Below are 17,500 nucleotides of genomic sequence, written 5' to 3' on the forward strand. Positions count from 1 at the left end.
AAAGGAATCCCTCCACAATTCTTTGCTCACAATCATCTAGTCAGGCAGTTCCAGCCCCTACCTTTGGAGGTCCAATCTGAAGTTGTTTTTAAGACAGCTGACTTCAGACTTTTACTAGTCTAGTAAACATCTGTCAGGCCAGCATAATTCTGGACCTCTCTGGGGTTGAAATCCACTTTGAGATAAAAGGGCAGAATTCTTGGCATATAATTTGTTTTCTGATTAGTTTTTAATATAAACTTGGTGCACTTCTATGAATTTGCCTTGTAACTGTTATGAATATATCAGTGTATATAGATAATAATGAAGCATTGGTAAGCATATGACCATATAAAAATGGGTTGTTTGAATCAGAATACTGTTTGTGGATTAAAGGGTTTAGATGAAGAACATTGGGTTATATCTTCATAAAAAGATTGATGGATAAAGGTTTACTGATCACAATCATAAGAAAGATGATTATTAAACATATATTTATGGATTTCCCAACCCCTATTACCCAATATTACCATGGTTAACTGCCCAAGCTAGGTCAAGAATGCAATTCGCTTGGAGCCCACTAATTAAGTGGAGAACTGGATTCAGAGAAATTAAATTAAAAAAAATCATTGTGACAAATCAAAAGGACATACTCACAGATTAGCTCTCTAGGCACAAGCAGCCTGCTCTGTTCCAAGATTCAGCTTGAATGTGCTTCATAGGAGAGCATGGCACTAGGATAAAGCCCTGCCAAAAAATAAAATCAAAGGACATAAATGAGAAAGGGCTATGATGCGGGAACAAAATGAAATGAAGAAAAGTTGATCTCTTTGGATGTTCAATAATGCTGATGGAATACGCATATCTGGAAGCCTTGACTGCTCTTAGTGACCTCCCCTGGACTTGTCATTCTCTGCTTATCCTGTGTCCCTCTCTGTTTCAGATATTTAAAAGGCTTTTGAGAAGAGTGCCAGTGGATTTAGTTGTTGTATTTGACACCACCAGTAAGGTCATCCCCGGGTTCTTGTGACTTGAGCCTTGGCTCACCTTGTCCTTCTTTGCACACATCCTGGTGCTCTAGGTGAGATCCTATGAGAGGACAAGAAGACCTGGGGTGCAAAAATTTAAAGCTGGATTTGTGCTAAAGCACCACTATTGGAATTTCAAAATAACAAATGAATTCACTTTTTAAAAAACTCTCTGCTTGTTCTTATTATTTGTTTTATTCTATACATGCATGGGAAACAGTGACTACATTATTTTCACCTAAAGGAAACAAACACAAAGCTTCACTTACCTGGATTTATATTTATTTGAGAATGTCATTATTTGAATTATTGCAGCTGTCTCCTAAATGATTCTCTCCCCTTGCCTAACGTCTCTTTCTCTTCCTCTCCATTCTATCCTACACACTGCTGCCCAAGTAATTTTCCTAAAACACAGATCTAATCATGTGATTCCTCTACTCAATCATTCCAATGGCTTCTACATTTCTAGGATAAAACATAAGCTCTTCTGTTTAGCTTTTAAAGCTCTTCACAACCTGCCCGCCTCCCATCTTCCCATTCTCATTGGACAGCACTCCCCCCCTTGCACTCTGTAATCAGCCCAACTGGCTGCCTCTCAGCTCCTTACACAGGACACTATCTACCATCTGCATGTATTTGCCCTGCCCCTCCCTACTTCATGCCTGAAATGCACTCCCTTTTCACCTATGCCTCAGAGAATCCTTCTCTTCCTTCTAAATTTAGCTCAAATTCCCTCTTGTATATGGTCTGTCATAATTCCCCCCCTCAGCTACAAATGCCTCTCCCTTTAACATTTGTATTACATAGACTTACATTAATTTTTAAAAATGCATTAATCTATAATTATGTAATTTAATATCTACACAAATACACGAGCATAAATATGCACTGATGTGTGTTTTTATGCATGTGTGTACTGTACTCGACCCTGAGCTAAGAATTATTAATCCAACCTTAGGAGGAGTTACATTCTAATTGGGAGTTAATAAGAACATATGTACATATATATGCAAGTGTATGTTCACATACATATATTTACTTAACTACATTGTATATATGTATATTTATTATCTTTTTATTCTAAACAGAGAATACTATATTATATACAGGGACATATATGTTGTATATACATATTCATATTACAGTTCCTAGCACATAGTAGGTGCCAAGAAAATGTTTTATAAATATATATACACACATATATAAAATTCATACATACAAATATATATAATATTATGTATTCAAAGGTCCTAGTTTCTTCCCTATTAGAATGTAAACTCCTTTCAAGTTTGGATTTTTCCATTTTTCATACTTTCTAATCCCAGTACCTATTACAGTATCTGGTACATCATTCATATTTAATATATTTAATATATGTTTTTCAGTGGATAACAAATTCCTCCTATATCCATAGAACATGGTATAGAGAACTCTTGCCTTTGAGTTTAAAGACCTCTACTTTCTAGTGTATTGCCCCCACAATAAAATGGTGAAAAACACTCTTACTCTAGTCCTATTCCACTGAGATGATTATTCTTTAGGATAAAATAAAGAAAAATCCAGGACATGAAGCACTATCTCTGTGAACATTGGTGACGAGATCATGGATTGGAATCAGAAGGGTTCTCAGAGAGCATTTGTTTAACCTCTTTATTTCTCAGATGAGAAAATTGAGGCTGAAAAATTAAGAGACTTGCTCAAGAATACTCAGGTCAGAGAAAGCATCTGTAGTCTTTTATCTTTTCCTATTATTGTGATAATTTTATATTCCAGTTATGAAAAAATCTCATATGCAGTTATTTACTTTGGTCTTCTAAAGTCATCAGACTTTTCCTCCTAAAAGTTACTTCATGTAAAAAAGCCAGTGTCTATAGCTTTCTGATAATTCTTTGGGTAAATTTGTGATAGATAATTTCTAGGAAATTCTCCCTTACTGAAGAAAGCAAGTATCTTTATAGTTACTTTAATGGAAAACCAAAAGCACAAACATATGCTTTATTGCACTATTCTGAAAAAGTTTGCAAGCTCAAATCCATTATTTAGAAGGTAAAAGTAAAAATCAACAGAAAGGAAGAGTAAGAAGAAAGCAAGAATCTGAGTTTCTCAAGTTCTTAAAGTTCAATTAAATCTTTAATCTCTATTCCAATTGTTGTTGTTTGGTTATGTACAGCTCTTTGCGACCCCATATGGAGTTTTCTGGGCAAAGATACTGAAGTTTCTTTCTCCAGTAGATTAAGGCAAATAGAGATTAAGTGACTTGGCTAGGATCACATATCTACTGAATGTCTGAGGTCAGATTTGAATTCAAGTGAACCACCTATCTGGTTCCAATTATGACTGATAAGAAATATGATAACTTAAAAATCCTTTGCAATCAGTATAAATTAAAATAGATTTCACAAAAGAGCAACAGTTGAATTATTCTCCTGTAATTTCAAAACTCAGTAGTGACATAAAGTTGTATTCTCGAAATATTTGTCAAAATCTAAAATTTCTAGTTAAAAGATTAACTTCAGAAATATTATTCAGTCCTTTAATGACATTACAGTTCATAAGTGAATGATTACAAACATACTTGAATAAGACTCTACTTATACAGAGGTATTTTTGAAGTATTCTAAATGGACATGTTCTGGGCAGGGGGCAGGGCAGGAAGGAAAGTATGACTGACGACAATGAAAGCCCTGTTTAATTACTGAGGGGAAAAAAAAAGACAAAGAAAAATATGAAATAATCAACAGAAATAGCTTCAAAAATTCACTAATATAGTTAATTAAATTTAGGTCAATGCTTCAAAAAAAGATGTATTTTAGTTTAAGTAACCATATTAATACTGAAAGGAATATCTAAAAGATATGAATTCAACTTATATTCATAGCTGCACTTTGTGGTGACAAAAAATTGGAAAATGAGGGGATGCCCTTCAATTGGGGAATGGCTGAACAAATTGTGGTACATGTTAGTGATGGAATACTATTGTGCTCAAAGGAATAATGAACTGGAGGAATTCCATGTGAACTGGAAGGACCTCCAGGAACTGATGCAGAGTGAAAGGAGCAGAACCTTAATTGAATGTAATGGACTTCTCTACTAGCAGCAATGCAATGATCCAGGACAATTTTGAGGGAGTCATTAGAAAGAATGCTATCCACATCCAGAAAAAAGAATGGTGGGAGAAGAAAGAACGGAGAAAGAAGAAAAGAACGGAGAAGAAAAACAACTTCTTGATCACAAAAGTCGATGGGTATATAATTGGAGAAAATGATCACCCTAGTGCAAACATCAATAATATGGAAATAGGGGGACAGCTGGGTAGCTCAGTGGATTGAGAGCCAGGCTTAGAGATGGGAGGTCCTAGGTTCAAATCTGGCCTCAGACACTTCCCAGCTGTGTGACTCTGGACAAGTCACTTAACCCCCATTGCCTAGCCCTTACCACTCTTATGCTTTGGAACCAATACACGGTATTGATTGCAAGGCAGAAGGTAAGGGTTTAAAAAATATGGAAATAGGTTTTGATCAAAGACACATATAAAACCCAGTGGAATTGCGTGTCAGCTATGAGGGAGGAGTGCTGGTGGTGGAGGGAAAGAACTTGATTCTTGTTAACAAGGAAAAATATTCTAAATTGACTAATTAAATAAAAATTTCAAAAAAAATTCTAAAAATAAAATAAAAAAAAAGATATGAATTCATCTTTGGGTAGCTGGGTGGCACAATGGCCAATTACTAGCCCTGGATTCAGGAAGACCTGATTTTAAATTTATCCTCAGATACTTACTATCTGGGTAACCCTGGGTAAGTCACTTAACCTTGTTTTATTCAGTTTCTTCATCTGTAAAATAAGCTGGAGAAGGAAATGGCAAACCACTCAATAATCTTTGCCAAAAAAAAAAAATCCCAAATGGGGTCACAAAGAGTTGAACTTAACTGAAAACTACTGAACAACAAAAATTCATTATTAAACTGTTTCTCAAGTGGAATAGAAAATAATTATACCACCTTACAAGCAGAGATTATTGCCTTTGACCTAGCAACATTATCAAATCATGTTTGTGAATTCTCATAGTTCTTTGGGCTTTGGGAATAATCAATTCCTTTGGACAAAATATTCATTCGAATCTCATCCATGATTATGCACTTGATGGCAGGTAAGAGCATTAGTAATAAAGCTAAAAATAACTGAATATATACTCACTACTATCTCGTATTTTTAAATACCTGTCCTTTTTCCCTTGCCTCAGATTCAATGTGTTTGTTTTGGAAGCAAACTGCCAACACTTGACTGAGCTGCACTTAAAATGAGTGACTAATGGTCTAGAAAAACAGACAAGAATGTATACCTTGTCAGCTGAATAAGTGGTTAGATTCTACTCCAGACCTGTTTCATCCAGACCAGGGAAACATGGGGCATGTGATACTATTATGGCAGCCAGGAATAACTTTCCTAGTGCTATTCAAATGACAGGCATGTGGTCCAATGTACCTTTAGATATCCACTAACAAAACCATTATTTCAACTGTACACAGCAACTAAAGTTGTCTCTACAAGTCCTGGGAACAAAAAGCTCCAAAGGCTGGTCAGCCAGAATGACCACAGCAGTGCCTACTTTGATGATTACATGGAGAAAAGAATTTGTAGGATCGGTTTCAGCAGCTCTCTCCTATAAAGTACAAAGGAAAAAGAGAATTCTGGCAATTTCAAGCCCATAAAACCCAATGTGTCAATAACCAGTCACCTATTAGTAAGAAAGATAAATTTGTACCCTCAGCAACCCTAAGCAAATGCAATAAAATAATGAGATGCATATTTGAGCTGAGGAAATTTTTTTTTTTTAAGGAGACTGAAAAACACCTTGGAATGGAAATAGAGTGATAAAAACTTGAGTAAATTGTGATTTCACTTGGGTAAGAACGGCCACAGATACTACCAAAGTTAGCATGGTTTGATTTCACATTGTTTTTGAAGTGTGGAAGGTGTTGCTGAAATTTAAGAGGGCAAGTGTTTAAGGGAAATGACTAGTTATTGAAAATGAATGGAACTAAGATGGCAGATGCAGAAATTTATTTTTGCTTTCTCATTTGGTGAGGAAAAAAGGAGGGAATCTGACACTGAAAGAATGAATAAAAAGCATTCTTTAAAAATTAAAAAATGCCCACAATAAAATGAAGATATAAGAATAAAAATAATTTCAAGAGGAAAATTAATGGAATTAAGTCATTATAATAACTTTTTAGTAACTCTTTTGCTAGGCAAGTGGCCAGAACATTCGGTACAAGAGTAATGAGATATTTCTAAGGTGTCCAGTTCTCATCTTTCCTTTTCTTCCATGATGGGGAACACATGTGACCTATGCACAGAACCTACTCTTGCTTCAGTCTTTACAGGAGGAGAGTTTACACTTAATTTCCACTCATTTAAAAGGAATAGCATCCTCTGAGCATACAACTGACTCATTTCAGTGTCAAGGTTAAAATGGAAGGCTTTGGACTTTTTACTATATAAATAGGAATATAAATCTCTAAGTGGGATAATTTGGACTTTATATAAATAGGAAAATATTTATAAGTTCTTCCTGGCTTCTGTGAATGGAAATACACATTTAAAACATCATTTTTAATAAAATTGAAACTATTAGCAAATAATTTTAACTGATATAAAAGTTGCCTCCAATCTCCCAAGGCAGAAGTTGAATGAGTTCAAGGGCAACAGACTTTTCTCCATAGAAATGCATTAAGTTGGGATTAAGACAAACTTTGATTGGACAATGTAGGAATTTTTGCCTTGTTTCAGATAATCACCATACCCTCCCCAAGGTGATTTGGGCAATAAACTCATTCAAAGAGAAATCTTTCCTCCCCTCCAACTTTTAAAACCCTTTTCCATTCAGAGAGGATCATATTGATGACAGGGATAAATAGTAAAACAAAAAGAATTGCAGAGTTCCTTTTATTTTGGAACATTATCCCTCAAGTTATATTTAATATATAAAGCCCTAAATCAAGGGATGTTACCTTAAATCATCTTGGTTGGAGAGTCATAAATAGACTGTCAATTTGGATATCTCTTTCTTTAAACTCAAAATGGCTTAGATATTAGAAAATATTAGAAAAATATTAAATATAATTAATCTAATTAATTTATTAAATTGATATATGCATAGAAGAACATAGAAATAATATGAATGTACATAGCAGTGCTCTGTTCAGTCCACATATAATAAAGTATATACATACTGCATAGAGTGCTGATTCTAAGTCCTTGATACTTCTGAGGAAAAATGTGGTTCTATTCAGAGATTCAGAGCTTTTAAAAATTTGATGTGGCAAACCCTCAGTGGTACCTTGGTCCACCCCCATCCCATGACAGTACCTGGGGAATAGGATGCCATATTAGTTAAAAAAGAGAGATAGATTTCAGCTCAAACTTTTCCTTCAGTTCTCACATAACCCCATGTTTCTAATCACCTCAATTCCTAACCTTGACTTTCACTCCCCTTATCTCATCAGTTGCCAATCAACCTTTCCAACTAGCTCTTCCAACATCACTCATCTTTGTTCTCTTGTTTCTCCTTATATGACAACTATCTTGATTTTTTCCCTAGTTTTCCCAATTGGTCTCATCTTGGATCTCAAACCCATTTTCCATTCAGGCTTCTAAACAGATATTCTCAAAATACAAGTCTAAATGCATCACTCTTCTTCTTAGGAAGCTTTAATGACTCCTTAGACTATAAAACAAAAATGCAAACTCTTCTAGTTGACATTCGGAGTCCTTCACAATAGAACCTCATTTTATGATTTCAGATAAATTTCATGCACTTGACTTTGTTTCACCCATTCTAAGTTCCAGTTAAACCTGTCTACTTGATGTCTCCTTTACCTAGCATCCTATCTCCTTGTATAGGCTGCTGATTATCCCAGAAATATATTCTTTCTTCTGTTTCTTGGAATCTCTAAGTCCTTTAATAATCCATCTCAAGCACCTCCTCTTAAAAGAGACCTTTCCTGATCTTGTCCTCATTCTAGTCCCACCTTATCATTTTATGAATGAGGAAACTGATGCCTGGAGAGGTTAAGGATTTGCCCAGTATCTCAAAGCTAGTAAGTAGGATATGAATCTAGGACCTCTGAACTCTCAAGTTTCCTGATCTCAGTTTTGCAGGTCTATCTAAACTTATAGGTCATCATCTCCAAGTTCCTTATTTTACAAATGACAAGGTCAAAGAGTTTTAAATAACTCTCCCAGGGTTACATGGCTAGCAATTGTCCAAGGCATGATTTGAATCCAGGTCTTCTTAACTGAAACTCTAGTTCCCAATTCATCTCAGTATTTCTGTCAAAAATATTAGTTTCTATTTAATTTTGATTTATATCATTTTAGTTTTTATTTTATTTATTTTTTTTTAAATTTTCTTCTCTATGGATGTGTTATCTCCCTTCATTAATTCCTCAGGGGATGAGGTGGAGAAATAGTTTGTTTATGCATTCTCTCCACCCAGCACAACACCTTGCCCATGTGGTAGGCATCTAATGAATGTTTGCTGAATTCATTTTACAGACAAAGGAAACCAGGGCTTAAAGAAGCAGAGACTTGCATGAGATCAGACCATGAATGGGTTCCTTATATTTTAAAATTATACATCTTAAAAGTCACATAAATTGACCTACAAGCTTACATAGTGCAAAGAGATTTTACATAATAAATCTCCATTCACTCATTCGATATTTAATGAGTACATTCTATTCTTGTTATTTGTTGCAGTCCAGTTGTTTCATTTGTGTCCCAACTCTTTATGACCCCATTTGAGGTTTTATTGAGGAAGATACTGGAGTATTTTGCCATTTCCTTCTCCAGCTCATTTTACAGATGAAGAAACTGAGACAAACAGAGTTAAGTGACTCCCCCAGGACCACAGAGTTAATAAAGATCTGAGGGAAATTTTGAGCTCAGGAAAATGGGTCTCTCTGATTCCAGGCCTGACACTCTTATTCATTGTACCACCTAGTTATTCTTTTCATATATGATAGGACTATACAAACAACTATGAAGAAAATTTTTGCCATCTAAGATAACCTTATTAGCAAATGCCTGACAAACTATAATGCAACTATGTATAAAATAGATATAAATCAGACCAAGAGATGGAGATAGGAACTGAACCTGTACTTTCACTGCCATAGAGAACTCCCAGGTGAGGAAATTCCTTCTACCCAATACAAGTTGGCACCTTCTCTGCCATGTATATTCTTAGAAAATTGCCTTGATCATTGAGATTAATTTACTATTCTAGTCAAACAGCCAATGCTTGTGCCAGAGATGGCATTTAAAAATCACATCCTTCTGGCTTCAAGGCCATCTTTCTATTTACTACCCTAGTGGTTTCAAACTCATTTAGAAAGAGGGATCATTAACCTATGCATAAAGAGCCTTGTATAGGTTCGTATATTTATTTAGAAAATGACATAGTGTTATCATCTATACTTTACTGTATTTTTATTTATTTTGTTAAGTATTTTTAATTTAGGGTTGGACTATCCTTGAGGGTGTTGGGGGCTGCATGGAAAGCCCATGGGCTATGTGCTTCACATCTCTAAACAATATCATGCTGTTCTGAGAGAAGAGTAAAATAACTATCTAAATTTACGTTTTCGTGAGCTTGGTCAGGTTGGTTTCCATCCCTCCCTCAGGGCCCCAGTTTATTACTAAAATAAGGAGGTAGAACTAGATCTTTTCTAAGATTTTTTCAGCTCTAAATCCTATGATCTTGAGTAAGACTGTCAAACATGCAACAAAGCAAAAATACGTAGGCAACAATAAAGATATATACATTAAGGGAATGGAGAGAAGTGAGGCGCATGGTAGGAACAACCACTGAATTTCAAGTTCAAGACAAATTTTTGAAGAAGTTAAGCTAATACAAACTAGATTTTATTTTCTTTGTAGGAGATACCTTTATTTGTCTTCTTGAGTCTATTTTTTGCCTTATAATAAATCACAGAATGACAGATTCACTAAAGCATAGAATTCAGAGTCAGAAAGAACTTCAAGGGTCATCTCATCCAACCCATACATGATGAAGAATTCCCTTCACAATGTCTCTGTCTGAAAGTCTCAAGTGAGAGAAGCATGATCCACTCTCCTGAGGCAGCTCACCCCTCTGAAATAGCCTTGATTTTTAGGAATGCATTTCTTGCAAAAAGTCAAAATCAGCTTTCTGCAGCTTCCTCCCAGGAAGTTTATTTATACTGTCTGAAGCTAAGCAAAGTGTTGCCTCTCTTCCACAGGAGGATTCAGTTATCACCATGCTGATGATTCTCAGATCTTTAAATCCAAACTTAGTTTCTCCATTGAGCTACAGTCACAGGTCTCTAATCGTCTTTGGGCTATTTCCAACTGAATATCCATCTATCTCAACCCTATTATATCCAAGACAATCTTTCAAATGTTATCATTTTATCCTTAAATTTTCTCTTCTTTGGGTTAGACACTCTAGGGTTTCTTTCCTCAATCCTCACCAAGGAGAGTTTCTAGCTCTTTTACTAAAGTGATTGCCTCCATTTGTGCATGTTCTAAACTTATAAATATATTTATAAAATGGATCACTAGGAAAGAAGAGAATGTCATATATATTTGTTGGCCCAGGTCAGAGTACAGTAGGACTAGTGCCTTTCTCATTCTAGGAACTTTCTGGCTCAGAACAAATCTTAAACTTTGAATTTCTATTGTTAATAACTATATACTCTCCTTCTGCCTATCTCTAATCTTCTTTCCTGCTGAACCTACTCTTCTGGTTCAAAATGATATCCAGTACTGTAAACCCTTCTAATGTCCTTTTTGGGATCTGGTAACATATGAAATGGGCATGACAGAAAATAGAGGAGGACTCTGAAGGAATTTTGGAAGACTAGTGTGGTACTAAAACAACTCATTTGGATGAAAGTAGGGTTTTTCACCCAGGGCACCCAAATCCTAGATATACACACACTTATCATGGTGGGTCAGTCATGACAGGACCATCTTTACTTTCTAATGCAGTCTATGAAAATCTCCAATGATTCAAAAGTCACTCCTGTGACACTCCACTCCCAGAACTTGTGCCTTTAACCATTCATGTACCCATTTTTTTAGCTAAGAAAGAGGTGGGAATAATTGTTATACCAGTAAGAAACACAGTGGCAATAATAGGATGAATTGTACTGGTTTTCTCATATTGGTTCAGACCTTGCATATACTCCAAACTCAATTCAACTATTGGGGGGGAAAATCCATAATTTATTATAGACTGCACCCTTGTTCCTAATTTTACGGACTACAGAGTTACATCACATTTCATGACTGAACTGACCTTCATAAGATGTTCAGATCTTTCTACCAATATGCACACACATAGGTATGTATATAAAAATACATGCATATCTACATATATATATATGTAAAACTTTTATTTATTTATGAACTCAACAAACATCAACATGAACTTTTCCAACTGTAAAGAATAGAAAATGATTGTTACATGAAACCATGAATCTATTACACATACCTTGTTTTATTTAAGTATATATTAAATTTATCATTAAAAGAATTCACTGTGCCCTGATTTTCTTGGCTCTTTCTAAACTTCCTATTGCTTTCTCCTATTTTTAAAATGCTTTATGGATCTTTTCTTTTCTTCTTTTTTGAAGGCATTACTATCACCACTCCCCAGGTTCTTCTACAACCCCATTTGCACTTAAATGAAAGCCTCCCCTTATAGAAAATAAGTATAGACAAGCAAAACAAATGTACATATTGGTCATTTCTCAAATGTATGTCTTATTCTGAACCTACAATCTATCATCCCATTACCCAGAAATGAGAAGCATGCTTCATCATTGGCATTTGGGAGTCATAATAACATCATATTATTGGTCAAAGTACTAAAGGTTTTTAGAAAGGTTTTCCTTTCTAAGACTCACAGGTTTCTACCTATCCTTTTGTAAACTCCTGAACTGACCTTGATTCCTCTTCAGTTTTCTTAATCATTGTTTGCCCTGCTGCCCCTTTTAGAGCTTTACTGGGGTGTATATGGGAGAGCTGACTTTTTCTATAGTCTTTCCTATCCCCATTGTAATCAGAATATTTTAAAACATGATAGAAGTGATCGATATTATTCACTTGGCTGCTTGTTTTTTTTGCAAACAAAAAAAAAAGCAAAGGTTCAAACTGCAATTAGTGATGAAAGACACACCTACATCCTAAATACCATATATCAAGGATTAATCTATGCTCCATACTTTTGAACAAATGGGATCTTAAGAAAACAGACTACAAAGTTCTATAGAGTAGTTCTATAAAGTTCTATAAAGGCACTTCTGTTTCAGAATCTAGCAAATTAAAAATCAATCATTTTAGGTGATTAAATAATAGTACAAAAAAGTACAAGTACAAGGCAAGTACAAAAAAGGAGTCACATGTTTGATAAAAATCAAATCCTAAAGGTATATTTTAGGATTTTTAGGATATTTTTAAGTCCCTTAAGGTAGAGAAAGTAGAGAAACAATAGAAAATTTGTTGTTAAGTCATTTTCAATCATTCTCTGTGATCCCTTTTGTAGTTTTCTTGGCAAAGATACAGGAGTGCTTTGCCATTTTCTTCTCCAGATCATTTTACAAATGAGGAAACTGAAGCAAACATGGTTATTTGACTTTTCTAGGACCACACAGGCAGGAAGTGTCTATTGATTACATCATTTATGGTCTTTTTTCAATCTGATTCTTTCTGCCTCTTTTAAAGCATTTGTCACTGTCACCTTCTCCTTTGTGTCACTGTTCTCCCCAGTTCTCTTCTTATATAGCTAATAATTTCTTTTCAATCTCCTTTGCTGGTTTCTAATTTCTGTTGTAGCCATGAAGTGTAGGTGTCTCTCAAGGCTCAGTACTTGACTCTCTTCTCACTTAACTCTATACTATGTCATTTGATAATTTCATTCATTGATAATTTCATCAGCTCCCATTGGTTCAGGTATCAACATTGTAGAGATGATTTTCTTGTCTTTAAATCTAATCTGCATTCTATTGAGCTAGTAAAGCATCTCCAACTGCCTCTTGAACGTCTCAAACTAGATTTCCCCAAAGGCATCTCAAATTCAACATGTTGAAATAAAAATAGTCCTATTTCCTCCTAAACTTTCCATTCTCCAGAAATTCCCTATTACCATCAAAGATATCCTCTTCATTAGTTAGTTCCACTGACCCCGTGTCATTCTCAGTTCTTCATCTTCACTCATCCCACTATATCAAACAAACTTCCAATTTTGCTATTCTACCTTCACAATATCAACTTCGGATGTGTGACATATCCTTCTCCACACTTAAAAAGCCACAATCCTACTTCAGAGCTTTATTACCTCTAGCCTGGACTACAGCAATAGATTTTTAATGGATCTCCTTCTTTCAAGTCTTGTCTCCCCCAATTCCAGGCCATTCTATATTAAGCTGTCAAGAAGATTTTCCTAACATGTAAGCCTAATTTTGTCACCATCACTTTCCCTTACTGAGCTCTAGCCTCTCCTAATTACTTTCAGGATTAAATATAAATTCCTCTCTGTGGCATTTTGAGTTCTTCACTACCTGGCCCCGTTCTGCCAACAGAGTCACTGTTGAGTATATAACAGGTAAAAATGCAGCTAGTCTTTGTATTAACTAATGAGGCAAGAGGAAAGTTATGTTTGTTCCTGATGAGCTTAGTAGTCAGGCTTCAGGGAACCTCGGGAAGCACAGAGGGATTGAGAGGTGATGACTTCTATTGGGCCTCTGAACTCCTGAGAGCTCTAAATTGGCAAGCTTACCTGAGCTGAGCCACAGATGAGAATCAGGAGGAGGAAGGGCAAAAAGGAAATCTTGAGAATCTTGATAAAGAACAATAAACGGTTCATGAGATGTAATGGAAGATGGGCAAGGGAAGGCATCAGCTAGATGGCATTGAGGGTTCTGTCCACTAGATTAGGTTCAAATCCTACCTGCATGGGCTTGGATGAATTGTGTAAACTTAGTCTCAGTTTTCTCAACTGTTAAAATGATATAATAATATTTGTAACCAACACACAGAGTTGTTGTGATGATAAAATAATGGATTAAAAAGACCTGTATTAACTACTTCTCTACCTGCCAAGAATTGTGTTAAACACTCGAGATACAAATTAAAAAGCAAGAGAAAAATCCTGACCTCAAGAAGCTTATACTTTAATAGAAGAGGACAACCCATAAAGAAATGGTGGCTCAAAAAGGACATCTGAATTTGGAAAGTAACAGGGACAGTGAGTGAAACGAGAGGGGCATTGGATTGTATCCCTTGTCTAGAAGGAATGACAGTATTAATTATTGTTCCAGAACTGGAAATTTGGGATAGGGAGAGAGAAGGCAGCAAACATGGCACACTGGAGACAAGGCAGCTGCTGAGGAGAATGCCATGGAATAAAAGGAAGCATTGCTGGAGTTGTCCTGACTGAATATGGTAATAATTCCAGACAATCAACAATGAAGACAATGAAGCTACTGGAAAAGTATAATGGACAAGAAATTGTTAGGCTCTGGGATATGATTTCTGGTTCAACCAAAGAGGTGAAGTAATAGCTAGGAAGTAAAACAAAGTCATATAAAAATATGAACTCTCATTTCTGTTTTTATTAATAAGTGGAATATAGTAGTGTCACAAAGAAAAGATGAGAGTGGGGCTAAGAGCCAACAATGAGAAAAGAATGAGAAGGAATTATTAAGAAAAGATGAGATAGCTCCATCTTGGAAAAAAAGGTATTGAAACATAGTCCCCTTTACACAGAAGAAGAAGAAGTTGTTCTTGTTGTTTAGTCATTTTTCAGTCATGGCTGACTCTCCTTGATCACATTTGAGGTTTTCTTGAAAAAGATAGTAGAGTCGTCTGCCCTTTCCTTATCTAGCTCATTTTATAGAAGAGAAATCTGAGGCAAACAGGGTTAAGTGGCTTGCCCAGGTTCAGTAAGTGTTGGAGGCTGAATTTGAACTCGGCAAGATGAGGCTTCCTTATTTGAAGCCCAGTGTTCTATCCACTGCACTGCCTAACTGCCTTAGAGATGAGAAAGAAGGGAATAAAATCTTGTTTAAGTTATGAGGTACGATCATATTGTTCCCTGTTTTTTCCTAACTCTTTTATTGTTACAAGGGAAATGCTAGTGAGGGAGGGAGGTATTCTAAGGAAACAATTTTGATAAAAATAAAAAGCATCAGTAACTTTAAAAATATATCTCTGAGCACAGGTTAAAACAAGATAGAAAGAGAAATGTGAGAGTTGGGGGAGGGTTACAGGAAAAGGATGTGGTCTATAGTTATGTATTACAATTATAGCGATGAATTTCCAGCACTTGTACATTTTGCATTATTTTTTACATTTGGCTTGTGAGAAATCACTTCAAGTAGTAGGCAGTACCCTGCAAGTCTATTTTCTAAACCTTTACTGGCTTACAGGTGAAAACAAAAATGACTAGTTTTCCATGAAGAGAAACTGGAAGGTGAAAGAATTTAAGACAAAAAATGTCTGATGTGCTTAGAATTTACAGCTGGGAGAAAGCTTAAGAAAGCTAGCCTAAACTGTATACTGTGCAAATAAGACCAGAAAGGAAATGAAGCTTATCCATGATAATTCAAGTGGCAGATAGCAGTTCCTTAGACCCCAAAGTCATGTTTCATTCCCTTACACCACCCTGTCATTGCTATACTCATTCAGGAAGATTTCTCAGCCAAAAGCATCATCGAGTTTAATGGAGGTCTTTCCTCTTAGATTTTTCTATCTCTTTCCCAATGCTCTTCTACTAGCAACTATCCTGAGTGCCTACAAAGCTGACCCGAATGTCCCTTTCACTTATTTAATAATACATGAGTTTTTATAATTATCATATAATTGATTTTTCATGAACTAACCCTATTTGGATTGGCATACCTGGGGAAAATTATAGGATAATTGTTTTTCCCCTTTTCCTTTTTTTTAATTTAACTTGTCACAAGGAATTACACCCACTGGTATCTTTTCTTGTTACATTTTCACTTCAACATCAAATTTAAATACATATTTGTAACATAATGAGATGTACAGCTTTAATGTGCTTGATTCTTCAGCCATAGTGGAGGAGGAGGAGAAGAAAGAGGTAGAAGAGAAGAAAGAAAACAAAAAGGAGAGGGAAACTTTTGTGCTTTAAGGTTTGCCATGTTCTTTAAAATATTATCTTGGTTGATAACAACAATCTCATTATTCTACTTACTATTCTATTACTATTTTCATTTTATGGATATGGAAACTGAGGCAGACAGAGGTTAAATGACTTGCCCAGGGTCACATAGTGAATATCAGGTTGAATGTGAACCAAAGTCTCCTTGACTTTAGGGCAAATGCTCCATCCACTGTAACATCTAGATGTCTCTAATATTCTGTAAATGATCCACATATTTCTGTTTGCTTTTCCTAAAGGGAAACATCCTTAACTCTGTCCTAGGTATTTTTTTTTTCATTGCTATTCTTTCAAACAACTTGAGGGTCATGACTGTGATCACTCCAAAGTCATTTTCCAATGCTGAAATATGAATGTGACCTTCCATATATTCTCTAAATCTGTCAGGGGTGGCATCCATGAATTTTCTTCAAATACCCAAAAACTCAGTAAAATGCATCTTGTCAAAAGGAAAAGGCTATGAGAGGATGAGTGTTTTCATATGATTCACCTTGATTTCCTTCATGTAGTGACAACTACCTTGTAGCTATTCTTAGCCTGGGTTTCAGTACCTAATATTATAGAGCTAGCAACATTGGTCAAGGGAAGTACCTCGAACTAACCCTTCTCTATTATTTGTTTGACTAGTTCTATCTAAGACTTTGTGAGTGAAGCCTAAAAAATATACTTTGTTCTCTACATTTCATGCTGCAAACAAGCATGTTTCAGACACACTTTGTAATCAAATTATGAGATGTTATTTATATAAATGTATTTATATAAATCATTCCATTGGTGTGAAAAATAGATATTTTTCCCAACAAGAGTTCAGAGTAAGACTGTGGGATTACAGAATCATAAGTGCCTAAATTTAGAACTTTAAGGGAACTGAGATGAGGAAACTGAGACGACCCAGAAAGTCACTTTTCCAGGTGGGACAATAAATTCTTATTAACTAACATTTTAAGTGTTTGTTTTTAACTCTCCAAATTAAAATTCAGTCCTCCCTTAGGCGTTTTTAGAACTTATATAATACTTCATAATCATATACTGCTTTAATGCTTGCAATATTTTTCCTGTTTCTGTTGATGCTGACAACTGTGAGGGAGGTGGTATAACTAATATATTTTTTCAGATGAAATTAAGGTTCACAGATTTATCCAATGCCATAAAGAAACACCATCACATATCCCTGGCCCTCTGAAATAAAATGATTCCATGAATTTGTCAGTTTTGTCACATTCTCAAACTGTCCTCAAATCCTATATTTCATTCC

General features: G+C 35.4%; 1 protein-coding gene across 10 annotated transcripts in view; it reads right to left on the reverse strand.

Annotated features, from left to right (window-relative positions):
- SLC16A7 (solute carrier family 16 member 7) overlaps positions 1 to 17,500 on the reverse strand; it is a 269,238-nt gene that overhangs the window by 178,093 nt on the left and 73,645 nt on the right. For 8 of the 10 annotated variants that reach the window (XM_056797694.1, XM_056797697.1, XM_056797695.1 and 5 more), the window contains one exon: positions 637 to 726. The gene's annotated coding sequence lies outside the window, so the exon portion shown is untranslated. Of the gene's footprint in view, positions 1 to 636; positions 727 to 1,276; positions 1,515 to 17,500 lie in introns of those variants that run through there. The other 2 variants (XM_056797702.1, XM_056797696.1) reach the window with 2 other exon arrangements.

This window comes from Monodelphis domestica, chromosome 5, assembly GCF_027887165.1.
Source record: "Monodelphis domestica isolate mMonDom1 chromosome 5, mMonDom1.pri, whole genome shotgun sequence".
NCBI lineage: Eukaryota > Metazoa > Chordata > Mammalia > Didelphimorphia > Didelphidae > Monodelphis > Monodelphis domestica.